At 38.5% G+C, this 12,422-nt stretch overlaps 1 protein-coding gene and 1 long non-coding RNA gene across 3 annotated transcripts in view; one reads left to right on the forward strand and one right to left on the reverse strand.

The window, feature by feature from the left end:
- Positions 1-12,422, forward strand: part of LOC109551919 (uncharacterized) — a 175,556-nt gene that overhangs the window by 104,987 nt on the left and 58,147 nt on the right. The window contains exons 8-9 of the long non-coding RNA XR_002178624.3: positions 4,313-4,422; positions 11,661-11,862. This is a non-coding gene — a long non-coding RNA (uncharacterized lncRNA). The remainder of the gene's footprint in view (positions 1-4,312; positions 4,423-11,660; positions 11,863-12,422) is intronic.
- The window catches only part of SPTSSB (serine palmitoyltransferase small subunit B), a 30,547-nt gene that overhangs the window by 4,606 nt on the left and 13,519 nt on the right, over positions 1-12,422 (reverse strand). The window lies entirely within an intron of this gene.

Here is a 12,422-nt window from a genome sequence, read left to right on the forward strand (position 1 = left end):
AGTGGAGACGAAGTAATTGGATTTGAATGGTTTGTCCTGGCAGGTGGACTTCAGTGAGAAGTTACCTCCAATGTTCTTTTTCACTCCTAACTCTGGTTGCAGAGAAAGAGCAAAGGTCAAAGGTTTAAAAGAAAATGAGTGACAGAAGAAGTGATAATTTCAGTGAACAATATTATCCAAGCAACCAAGACTTTCCACTGATAGGCTGAAAGAGAGAAATTAGGAAGTATCCCTATTTGAGCTTTTAGGCTGTCCCATGAGACAACTGTATATTTCAAACTAAATTTAATTTTTAAAAATCTTATTGATGGATACCCACACTTGCTCCTCTTCATTACCTAGACAGAGTTTGGGGTGGCGCCAGGTAACTGATCAGGAGTGTGAGAGTCCATTCACCAGGTATGAAGTTCCAGACTGTGCTGGGTGAAGGTGGGAGAATGATGGCTCAGACAGGCCCAGACCCACCTCTTAGAAAGCTTGGTCCAGTTGGGAAGACAGGAAGCAATCAAATAATGTATACAAATATATAATTATCTACTGTATTATGCCCTAAAGGGCAAGAGCAATGTATAAGGGGCTGTGGGAAACCTAATCCAGTCTGAGTATGTCTCTGGGGAAGAGATATTTAAGATAAAATCCAGGAGATGATTGTGAATCTAACAGATAAAATGAGTAGTCAGATGGGGAGAATGGACAAGACATAGGGATCAACTTGTGTTTGTGCAAAGGTTAGGGGTGGGAAGGAGCTTGATAGGCAGTCAAGGGAATGACCAGAGTGAGGCCAAGTGCCCTAGGGCCTTAGCTGAGTGGGCAAAGTATTTTGTCTTGATCCTATGAGTGAGGGGGCTCCAAAGGTTTTTAACAGGGGAATGCTGTGGTGGGTTTGAGAAGATGAGCCTTTAAGATCATATGGACATGTTGCCTTCCCTGCATTCTAAAGCCAAACTGAAATGATTTTGAATACCAATCATTTCAGTAAATCTATGCCTCTGCTGTCTCATGGGCGTTACTCATTCAGAATCAACCATATACTGAAAATCTGTTTAAAATATTCTTAATATTCTTTTTACTTTTATAAATAAGATAAATTACTCATTTAGAAACATCATTGACTTCTCTCTATATTTTAGCTTTTAAAAATTTATTAATTAACTGCCTGCCTATTGCTTTCTCTTCAAAAATTAAATTTCTTGCTTGAGCAGCCCCAGTGGATACCTTGACTGCATCCTTGTGAGGGACCCTGAGCCAGAGGCATTAAGCTAAGTTGTGCCCAGATTTCTGAGCCGTAGAAACCGTGAGGTGGTCAGTGTTCATTGTGTTAAGCTGTACAAGTCAGTCAGTCAGTCAAGGAGATGACAGTTCTAAAGCAGACCAACATGCATTACACCAGAGCTGGATACCTGGTAAGAACTTGGTCACATATTGCTAACAATTTAAAGAATTAAGATAAAAAATTTTTTTTCTTGCCCATTTCTACAGTACGCTGGATCATTTCCCAGCCCTCTCAGTAGTCAGCTCTGACATGTAAAAAGTACTTTATTGTCACATCTCACTTCAGTCTCAAGTAAAAGAGTCAATAAAAAGCATTGATATCCCCCTTTTCTTTGATTCTTTTCCCCCTTATTAATGAAAAGCAGTTTTAAAGATTATTCATTGTTTCTCATGAAAAGGTGAGAAGAGAGTTGGTTATTGTTGGTAAATCATCTGCTACAACCTATTGTTAGAATATGCACTATACTGAGGTTCTGGATTTGCTTCAGTAATATGTTTTACTTCCTTTTGAGTCCATTTTTAAGTCTCCTGTGGCAGGGGTCCCCAAGCCCTGGGCCGTGGGCCACTACCGGTCTGTGGCCTTTTAGGAACCAGGCCGCACAGCAGGAGGTGAGCAGCAGGCAAGCGAGTGAAGCTTCATCTGCAGCTTCCGATTGCTCCCCACTGCTCCCCACCGCTCCCCAATGTCACATTACTGCCTGAACCATCTCCCCCTACCCGCACCCCCGAGAAAAATTGTCTTCCATGAAACCGGTCCCTGGTGCCACAAAGGTTGGGGACTGCTGTCCTATGGGACAACATGGAAGATTTAAGACAACCACTTTAGACAATTTAAGATGAGTAATGTGGGAAGGAGAATTCATTCATTCATTAAATAAGGGTATTTTGAGTATTACTATGTGGTTTTCTCTTAGTAGTAACAGCCTCAGAAGGAATCTGTTCCAAAATGGCATTGCAGACAGGAGATGCTCTTCTAGGCAGCAGCAAACTGGACCATGTAACAAACATGCAGTGACGAGGGGCCAGGAATTAGCACTAAATAGGGGGAAAGAGAATGGAAAAATGCTAAGGAGGAAGCTAGGAAAAGAGGCTGAATTTGAGAAATAAGATGACAAAAATGGCATGAAATTAATTATTCACAGGTAACCTAGAGCTAGATGACAGCAAACATCTTAATGTCTTAATCTTTCACAATCAAATGTGAAATTAACTTGCCCTTAAAGACCTGATGGCATATCCCAGTAAAGCTAAACAAGAGACTTAAAATGCTTACTTTATTGAAGCACACCACACTTCTCCTTGTTTTTAATTATATGTTTTTTAAAAGGTGATTTCCCGTATACGGAAAAGAGGGAGGAAGTAGTTTGTTTCTTCTCCGTCTCCTCCTCCTGCTTCTTTTAATTTTTTCTCTAAACTTGGTGATTTTTAAAACCCTCTTAAATCTTTAATGAGGTTGTACATTCAAAGTTGACACTGCCTAAGCACATTGTGGTATGTCTTCAGTGGTACAGTGGCCTGGATGGGTTTGACTCCTAACAGCTGAAGCTGTGTGGTGATGCCTTCAGGTGACTGGGGAGGGTTGTGAGCCCCTGTGGGACACAAAGCGGGTGAAGCTCTCTGTAAAAAGTGGGGGTGAGGCAAGGGCCAGCACTGTTACCTGGAGGGATGGGTACTGAGGCCTGAGGAAAGGCTTTTTCTGGGTCATTGTTTGTTTGCTTGTTTGTTTTTTAATGTTCCTTTTTTTCTATTGATGTATAGTTAACTTACAATGTTGTGTTAGTTTCAGGTGTACAGCACGATGATTCAAGTTATATGTGTGTGTGTGTGTATTCTTTTATAGATTCTTTTCTCTTATAGGTTATTACAAAATATTGAAAATATTGAATACTGTACTATATAGTAGGTCCTTGTTGGGTATCCATTTTACATATATAGTAGTGTGTATATGTTAATCCCAACCTCCTAATTTATCCCTCCCCACCCCCTTTCCCCTTTTGTAACCATAAGTGTGATATATATATATATATATATATATATATATATATATATATACCACAACCAAACTATATATACAATGGAATGTTACTCAGCCATAAAAAAGAATGAAATAATGCCATTTGCAGCAACATGGATGGACCTAGAGATCATCATACTAAGTGAAGTAAGTCAGACAGACAAATACCATATGTCACTTATGTGGAATCTAACAAAAGGATACAAATGAACTTATTTGCAAAACAGAAATAGACCCACAGACATGGGCCATTGTTTTAAAAACAGGATAACATCTCCTTCTTCAGGAGGATCCATGTAGTACCACATTCTGAGATGCTTGATGGACTTGATTTATCAGGGTTTCTCTTGTAATAACAACAGAAACAATTTCTGTTTTCATAGGATTATCTGTAGCTTAGAAAGTGCTTTTTATTGCATTTTCATAATGGGTTTGGGACTAAGGACAGGCATTGGTTCAAGTTCTGACTTCTCCACTTGCTGAGTATGTGACCTTGGCCCAGTTACTTAAGTGTTCTGTGCCTCAAGTTCCTCATCTGTAAATGGAAATAATAATCCTTTATGTTTAAGGCTGCTGTGAGGATTAGCAAAAATGCAAGCAAAGCATCAATTAAAGGGATTTGTATGTGGAGGAAATACATAGATAGGAAGATGGAATCTAACTGGTGAAAGGCTTTCCCTCTCCCCCACTTCCTTTTATTTATTAAAAATAATTATTACCATGCTGGTAATCGCACCAGGAACTGGAGATACCATGGTGACTGAGACAGCCATTGCCCCCAAGGATTATCATTCAGCTGGATATATTCCACAAATATATATTTTAGACAATATTTACCACATGTATTAGGTAGCTAAAGTGGAATCCTAGAATATCAGCAGCTGGATGGACCGTAGAATCCCCTAGACCCAATCACTCATTTTAAAGAAAAGTACCAAGACTATGAGGCTAACATTAAATTGATATTAAATTGGTTGACATCAAATTGGTTTGTCAAACTGAATTAAAGTGACTGGACTATTCCAGGTGGTGAATACCCTGTGTTTCGTGAATTGACATTGGATGAAAGAAGCAAAAATTCCAATGGAGGTTTTCTGTGGTCTTCAAAGTTGATCAAGGACATTGAAATCAAGTGTGTAGGTATCTGGAAGACTTCAGCCTCACCCTCTCTCAGTTTCCCCAGGCTCTACTCTTCTCTTACTCAAGACTCTTTCCTGAAATCCCACTGTTCAGCTTCTCCTCTAGTAAAATGAAGGTCTGGCAAAGTCTTCATTTATTGCAAGTATTACTGGGAACTGGCAAAGCCTAAGGTTCTTGTTAGTAGTGTACAACTTAGCATGGATAAAAGACCCGAATAAGAGTTTTGCCAGGTTGGGGGAGAAACGGGGGAAGGAAGAGATTATTAGAGAAGGATTATGAGAGTCTTGGGAACCAGACAGAGAGAGAGTGATTTCTAAAGGGAACCCAGTGAATGAATGGGGGACACTGATCGTAGAAAACAGTGAGGACTTGGAATTCCCCTAAGAAGTTATCTCATAATTGATTGGAGAGTAAATGGCTATTTTTTATTTCTGAATGTCACTGAATGTATTTTTCTCTCACTAGATTTGTGTACAGTGGGGAAAAGTAAAGTTTAATCTCCTCTCTCACAACGAGAAGGTGAATTCCGGGGACTTGTGATCCACATTACTCAGGGGCAAGCCTTTCTTCTGGCCTGAACAGAGAAGGAGGTTAGAATAAATAAAGCAATAAAAAAACCCACATGCTCTCATGAACCCATGTATATGAGTCATGAAATGAGAACGCTGTGAAAGGGAACGTGTGGGGCGGTGGCGAAAGTAGAGACTGGGCTTGCTCAGGAGGCTTTTTGGTTTTGGTTCTCTCCATGGGAACAGGAGTGGTAAAAGGTTAGGCAACCACAATGAAAGATGAGTAGCAGAGGATTTGTTAGGGTGGAGCTTTCCTTGGAAATACTGCAAACGACTTCATCCTGCAGCCCTCCTCTGCCTAAAGAAAGTACTCCAAATTATTGGATTTTCTAAGGAAGGGATTTCCCTTTCTAAACATTAGCTAAAAATGAACCTTCCCTCCGGAGGAGGGGAAAAAGACTTAACACATTTTGGTTTAAATTTCCTTCTAAAATGTCAGAATCCGGGGCTGAAGAGAAAAGTCAGAAGGATTTGCAACTGAATTTGGGTTAACTCCTTCTCAACTTATTTTGGAATTCTACGTCAATCACCCAGCTTTTTTTGTGCTTCATATTTGGAACTTGAAAACCCGAGAAGGGGAAAAAGTATCCTGCCTGCTGCTGCAGAGAGAGATGCTGTATCTAAAAAGAGACTGTGTCTGTACTCGGAAGCAGCTTTCTTTGGAAAGAACTCAATAGATTTACTCAAGTTCAAGGCTTCCTTTAATTAAGAAATTCATTTAAAGAAGGAGCAGAGTGATGTCCTTCCAAAGAGTACAGTGTGAAAAAGGGTGATAAAAACGAGTAAATTTACAATGGAGGAGACCGATAAGCGCTACCTCAGCCAGCTGATCAGGGCCACCGTCAACAGTGATAACTCATGTTGGTAGTATGTATCCATGATATGATGGCATGAAAATGGCACTTTACTTCTTTGGTCTTCCTCCCCCAAACCCACAACCTCAGTCTAATAATGAGAAAAAACATCAGACAAATTTTAACAGAAGAGCATCTTAAAAAATACCTGACCTTAAATTCTCCTAGTACCTAAAACTCTCAAGATCATCAGAAACAAGCAAAGTATGAAAGATTGTCACAGCCCAAAGGAGCCTAAGGAAACATGACCATTAAATGTAATGTGTAATGGATGGAATCCTGAAACAGAAAAAGGATTTTAGGTAAAAACTAAGTAAATTTGAGTAATGTATTGGCTTTAATAATAGCATACCAATGTCGGCTCATTAACTGTAAGATGTGTCATACTAATGTAAGATGTTAATAGCAGAAACTGGGTGCAGGGTATATGGTAATTTGCTGTATTATCACCTCAATTTTTCCATAAGTCTAAAAATGTTCTAAACAATAAAGTCTATTAAAGTTTTTTGAAGGCAAAAAAATAATTAGGAAAGTCTTGAAAGGTCCAGAGTTACCCTTATTCCAAACTCCAATGAACTTTGCTTATGCTGTTCTGCCTTTCTGCAAAACTCTTCCTCATAACTTTGAACATAATTAAATAATAGTCTTCAATAAAGGACTGGCTTTCAAATATTTTCAAACACACCAGAGATGAAAAGTACATTTTACTTTTGATCCAGGGTACATACACATACACATACACATACATATACCCATATAACTGAAATAAACATCTCTCAAAATAATACTCTGCACGTTGATATCTTATTTCTTATTCCATTCAGTTTCATTCTGCTGTGTTCTATGTTATTGTCTTCATTCATTACAAAATACCAATCGTGAGCTACCATATCGATTTCTTAACCCACCAATTGCAACCTGCAGTTGGAAAAACCCTCCTTTAAGGCTTATCTCAACTGCTAGCCTCTCCAAGATGTCTCTACATTGTCCAGTTTGGCAGACACTAGTCACATGTGGCAATTTAAATTTTTTGTGCTCATTAGCCACATGTGGCTTGTGGCTACCATATTGGACAGCACAGATATAGAATATTTCCATCACTGCAGAAAATTTTATTGGGCAGTGCTGTGGACTCTCTCCATCTCTCACTTGGACTAATGAAATAGCCTACCAACTTGTCTCCTTTTCACCTTACAATCTTCCATGCTGCTGTTGCAATTAACTTTCTAAAATTATAGATTTATTTTTCAGTGGCTCTCCATTTCCTATGAAATGAAACATTCATGTAAGGCCTTTCACAGTTTGATCCCTCCACCTCTCCTGCATCATCTCTGAACTCTCCTGCTAAATGCCATTCACTCTTAAGCTTCCATGTTTTAGTTCATCCTCTTTTCTTTTCTAGAAATATTTTTGTGCCCCTCTTCTTTTAGATAAAATCCTATTCATTTTCAAGATGTAGCTTCTATGTTCTCTCTTCTATGAAACATTCTCAGGTCAGGAAGACCACCCTTCCAAGGAATGTATATTGCTTTCTTTTATGGGTTACCATTGTAGCTTTTATACTGTATTATAATTAGCCATGTACAGTGTTTCCCCATTAGATTATGAGGTCTTTGAATACTGGGAATATGCCATGGTCATCTCTATATCCCCAGTGCCTGGAATGTGGGATACTTATACACTGGCTGGTGGGCTGGTTGGCTGACTGAATTGTAAGGCTGTAGAAGGTAGGGACCACACTTGTACCTATTTAATATTCCCATAGCACAATGTGGGGTACATAAAAGGTACTTATGAATTCTCATTGTCTGCTTTCAGGCAATAAGTTTTAGACAGATTGTTTTCTAAATACTGTCAAATTCAGTACAATCTGTTTTTTTGTAGGATGAAAGGGAGCTGGTACTGATAGGACAAATACTCTTAAAGTTTCCAATACTCTTGAAAGTTCATGGACTCTGTGGGGGAATTAAAAAGCACTTCTATAGTGATTTTAAATCCCATTAAAATGGCTTTTTACAAGGGCTTACTCTAGGTGAGTAAAAATTTAAGATTGGTAGAAAAGTGGTTCTAATGGAAAAAAATCCCAGGATGAGAACATCTGGAGACCTGAATTCTATTACAGCAATTTTTCCTCTTCATCTTTTCTTCTCATCTTTATTTCTCTTCATTCATTCATTCATTTTACTTTGTGTCCTTGGGCAAGTTCCAAAGTCTTTCTGGGTCACAGCTTCTCTGTGTAAAACGAAGATAATTGATAATTGCTTCTAAGTCTGTCTCAGTGATACGGTAAGGAATGTGGGGATAGTTTGTGAGCTCTTTAGAAATATTTGTAAGAGTCATAATGATAGTAATAGTAGTGCTTGTTGTTGTTCCTTGTGGATTGGTACAACTTTAAACTACTTGCAAGATTTTATTATAGAGTCAAAGGGTCTTCATAGAATATTCTATAACAGTTACCTCAACAATGGAGTGCTTTGGATATTTTACAGGGAAAAAAAAACCCCTCAGCCCTTATTTGTTTGCTGAATGAACTTCCTGGTACATGAGTAATAATAACAAAACAACACATGTATATAACCATTAACACAAGCCACTATTTGAAAGACATTGCAATCTTTACACAAATCTTTAAATGTGTGTTGGGCAGGGCCACCACATTCCATTGTGTGGGCTGTGCACTGCACAGACTTGTGTCATGGTTCTTGGAGCCCTGATCACAAACTGCTTCTTTATGTAAACACAGTTTGATTCACAAAGATACAAATTTGTATGATTAAAGGAAAAACCTCACATTGTGTCTATGTACAAATCAGACACAACAATAGTTTATTGGCTTCCCAGTTTCCAAATGTCTTGCTCTAAGTTTTCTGTGGGTGACTGTAATGTTTTCTGTGTCTCACAGAATGTTCTATTCTTGCTTAACATTTTCCAGGGAATTTCCTTGTCATCTTAGAATACTCTCCAGTCACCCTTTGGTAAGCAATTCTTCATGCTGATACTGAGCTGAATATTGGAAGTCAGACCAGAAGTGATGGACTTGAAGTCCAAGTCTTTAGAGGGAGCTAAAAGAACCAACTTAAAGGTTTGTGATAAATCAAAGCCAGAGAAGCAAATCAAACAACCATAGGGCAATTAAGGAACTTTCTTTATACATTCATGAATTGCTTGCACAATTTATAGACTCCTCAGAGAGGAAAAAACAAACAGTTGTAAGTCAAAGCATTCTTCTGCTTTTAGGCAGCTAAGTTACTCAATGTTTTATAATCTTAGAAGTGAGTTACTGAAATAGTGTACTAAGAGGAAAAAGTCTCACCAACAATTTAGCCAAGTTGTTGGTATGGTGTTGGTTTGAGTAATACACAAGAGTAGAGTGTTTTTGTGGAGATCTGAACCAACCTTTTGGCCTCCAATTTCCATTAACACCAACAAAAGCAGAACAACAGAAAACATGTACTTCTAGTCCAACTATCAGCTGAGGCCGCTGGGCATCACAGTGTGCGTTGAGTAACTGTAATTTCAAAGCAGTCCTGGTTGTTTGGCATTTTATGACAGACTCTAGAGGGATTTATGAATGAAGGACTTCTGGCTGGGAAAGGAAACTTGGAATTTGACTTTAACAGAAAATTTCATAATAGTTTAGGAAATACCAAATTCACGTTAGATCAATTTCAATGTTGTGTGGCTATCAAAAAGGAGATACATATAGTGAAATTAAAAATGAGAAGCACACAGGTTAATGCTGAGTAGATGTTATGAATAGGAAGAGAAACTTGTAATAGGAGAGGACATATCTTGCCTTTTTCCTGGTGTCCTCTCATTGACTCATATAGAAACAGGGCAAGGGGAATTCCCTGGTGGTCCAGTGGTTAGGACTCCGTGCTTTCACTGCCAAGGGCACGGGTTTAATCCTTGGTCGGGGAACTAAGATCCTACAAGCCAGGCAGCCCAAAAAAAAAGGAAACAGGAAAAGTATCCTTCTTTATTCCTGCCAATTTGGGAGTGGAGAGTAAGGCTTCCAGGTCAAGATTTTAACTGTAATGTCATTTCCTAGGATGAACCTCTTTATTACTATTTTATTTTTTTTTAAAAAAGAAAGAAAAACCCCATTATCCTAAGGAAAGAGGAAAGAATATAGCTTCTGGGTGGCTTTTTCCTTCTGTAGATATTGTTCCCAAGGGCTGCCAATTTGTTTTTAGAGGTAAAAAGTGAACAGAGTTGCAACACTAACAGTGGACTTAAAGATGTTAATAACCGTTTAAATAGGGGGATATATGTATACATATAGCTGATTGACTTTTTTATACAGCAGAAACTAACACAACATTGTAAAGCAATTATACTCCAATAAAGATTAAAAAAAATAGAAATGGAGAGAATAAAAGCAGACCAAAAGAAAAAGTCATTAAATGTATACACGTTAAAGCGCATTATTCAAGATAGCCAAAAGCAACCCAAATGTCCATTGGCAGATGAATGTATAAACAAAATATAGTATATACATGCAATGGAATATTATTTATCTTTTAAAAGTAAGGAAACTCTGACACGTGCTACAACATGGATGAACCTTGAGAATGTTATCCCAAGTGAAATAAGCCAGTCCTAAAAAGACAAATGCTGTATGATTTCACTTATCTGAGGTATCTGGAGTAGTCATCTCATAGAAACAAAGTAGAATAGTGGTTACCAGGGGCTGGAGAAAGGGAGAAATAGGGAGTTGTTCGTTGGATGTGAAATTTCAGTTTTGCAAGATGAAAACATTCTGGAGACTGGTTGCACAACAATGTGAATATATTTAACACTACTGAGCTGTACACTTAAAAATGGCAAAGATGGTAAAATTTTATGTTATGTGTATTTTACCACAATTTAAGAATTTTAAATGTCAGTGAATAACTCTAAAAATTAAGAAGGACTGAAATTTAAAAATACAATTTAAAAATAGTCTGAACAATATTTTTTAAAAGTCATTAAAAGTCATTGAGAGTCTCAGGACTTCCCTGGTGGCTCAGTAGTTAAGAATCCGCCTGCCAGTGCAGGGGACACGGGTTCGAGCCCTGGCGCAGGAAGATCCCACATGCCGTGGAGCAACTAAGCCCGTGCACCACAACTATTGAGCCCACGTGCCACAACTACTGAAGACCACGCATCTAGAGCCCATGCTCTCCACAAGAGAAGTCACTGCAATGAGAAGTCTGCTCACTGCAACGAAGAGTAGCCCCCGCTCGCCGCAACTAGAGAAAGCCCGCACGCACAGAAACGAAGACCCAACAAAGCCAAAAATAAATAAATAAATAAATTAAAAACAAAAAAAGTCATTGAGAGTCTCAATTTGTAGTGGGGCATTACTAGTCTAGCAAAATTGCTTGGATGTACCATCCAAAACTAAGTAAATGAATAACCCCAAAAGTCTTCAAATAATAATTGTGAGGTTCCAGTTGGGGTTCCCTTCTTCTTGGCTTTCATGACATAAGAGGAAAATTGGAAACTGATGAACTACAAAGAACTTTCTGAGAGGAGTGTTGACCTGTTTAGGTTGATTCTTGGCATCAGTGAAATTCTCATAATTTAATTCCCTATAGTACTTGTGGGAATTAAAATTCTGTGATATGCTTACCTGTTTTTGACAAGGATGTGAAATAAAGAGCTCATAAGATCCCCAAACCCAGAGTATTTAAAAGGGAGTAAGAGTGGAAAAGTGGCTAAATCGTTCGACTGAAACTACTTTTCTACTGTTATTACAAACCCCTTTCCCGGCAACTACGTGCCACGTACGTCATAACAGTTCTGCCTTTCTCTTTTCTTCCCCAGCTCTTTGCCATCAAAACTACACTTTGGTAAAGGAAATACCTGCTTACTGTCTGTTCCTAAGGACTCAATTTTCTTAGAAGCTAGAAGCCTGAGCACAAAAAAATCAAGATTTTGTCTCATCCCTGCCTATTGTCATTATATTTCATATGTCTTCAGAAATAGAAGACTTTTTTTCCCAAGGAGGAGTTTGAGGGCAAGCAAGGTGAGTTACTGCAATACTGATTTGTCAGTTACTGCAATACTGATTTGTCTCATACCTGCTGAGCACTTGTTCCCAGTGTTCTGCCAAAAGAAATCCGGTTGCATAGGCAGCTGGTCAACCAGGACTCTTCCAATAGTATTTTCTAATACTAATTTTCTAGGTTGTGTTTTTTGCAGTTTTTTTGGATAGCACTGAATAGATTTGCTCATAAAACTTTTTATTGTTTTTGTTTATTGTTCTGTTCTTCTTCCTCCTGCTCTTCCCCCTCTTCCTTCTCCTTCTCATTCTTCTGGCCTGTTCTTTATTTCTTATTACATTGTCTGGAAGGCTTCTGGTGATGAGTTCAATGTTTTTGGTGACCAGCAACACTGAACTTTCATGGGTGTGATTTTTTTGTGACAATAGTAAGACAGCCTGTTGCTTTTTTACTGCCCTCAACTGACCTGCTTCTGTATCTCAGTTATTACTGCTTTTAGGAAAGTGAGTGGAGAGCTAGCCTGACTCCAAGGGTCATGGAGATAGACACAGCACTGTTGAGGTGTTCTCTCTGCCAACCCCCA

Source organism: Tursiops truncatus, chromosome 4 (assembly GCF_011762595.2).
Source record: "Tursiops truncatus isolate mTurTru1 chromosome 4, mTurTru1.mat.Y, whole genome shotgun sequence".
NCBI lineage: Eukaryota > Metazoa > Chordata > Mammalia > Artiodactyla > Delphinidae > Tursiops > Tursiops truncatus.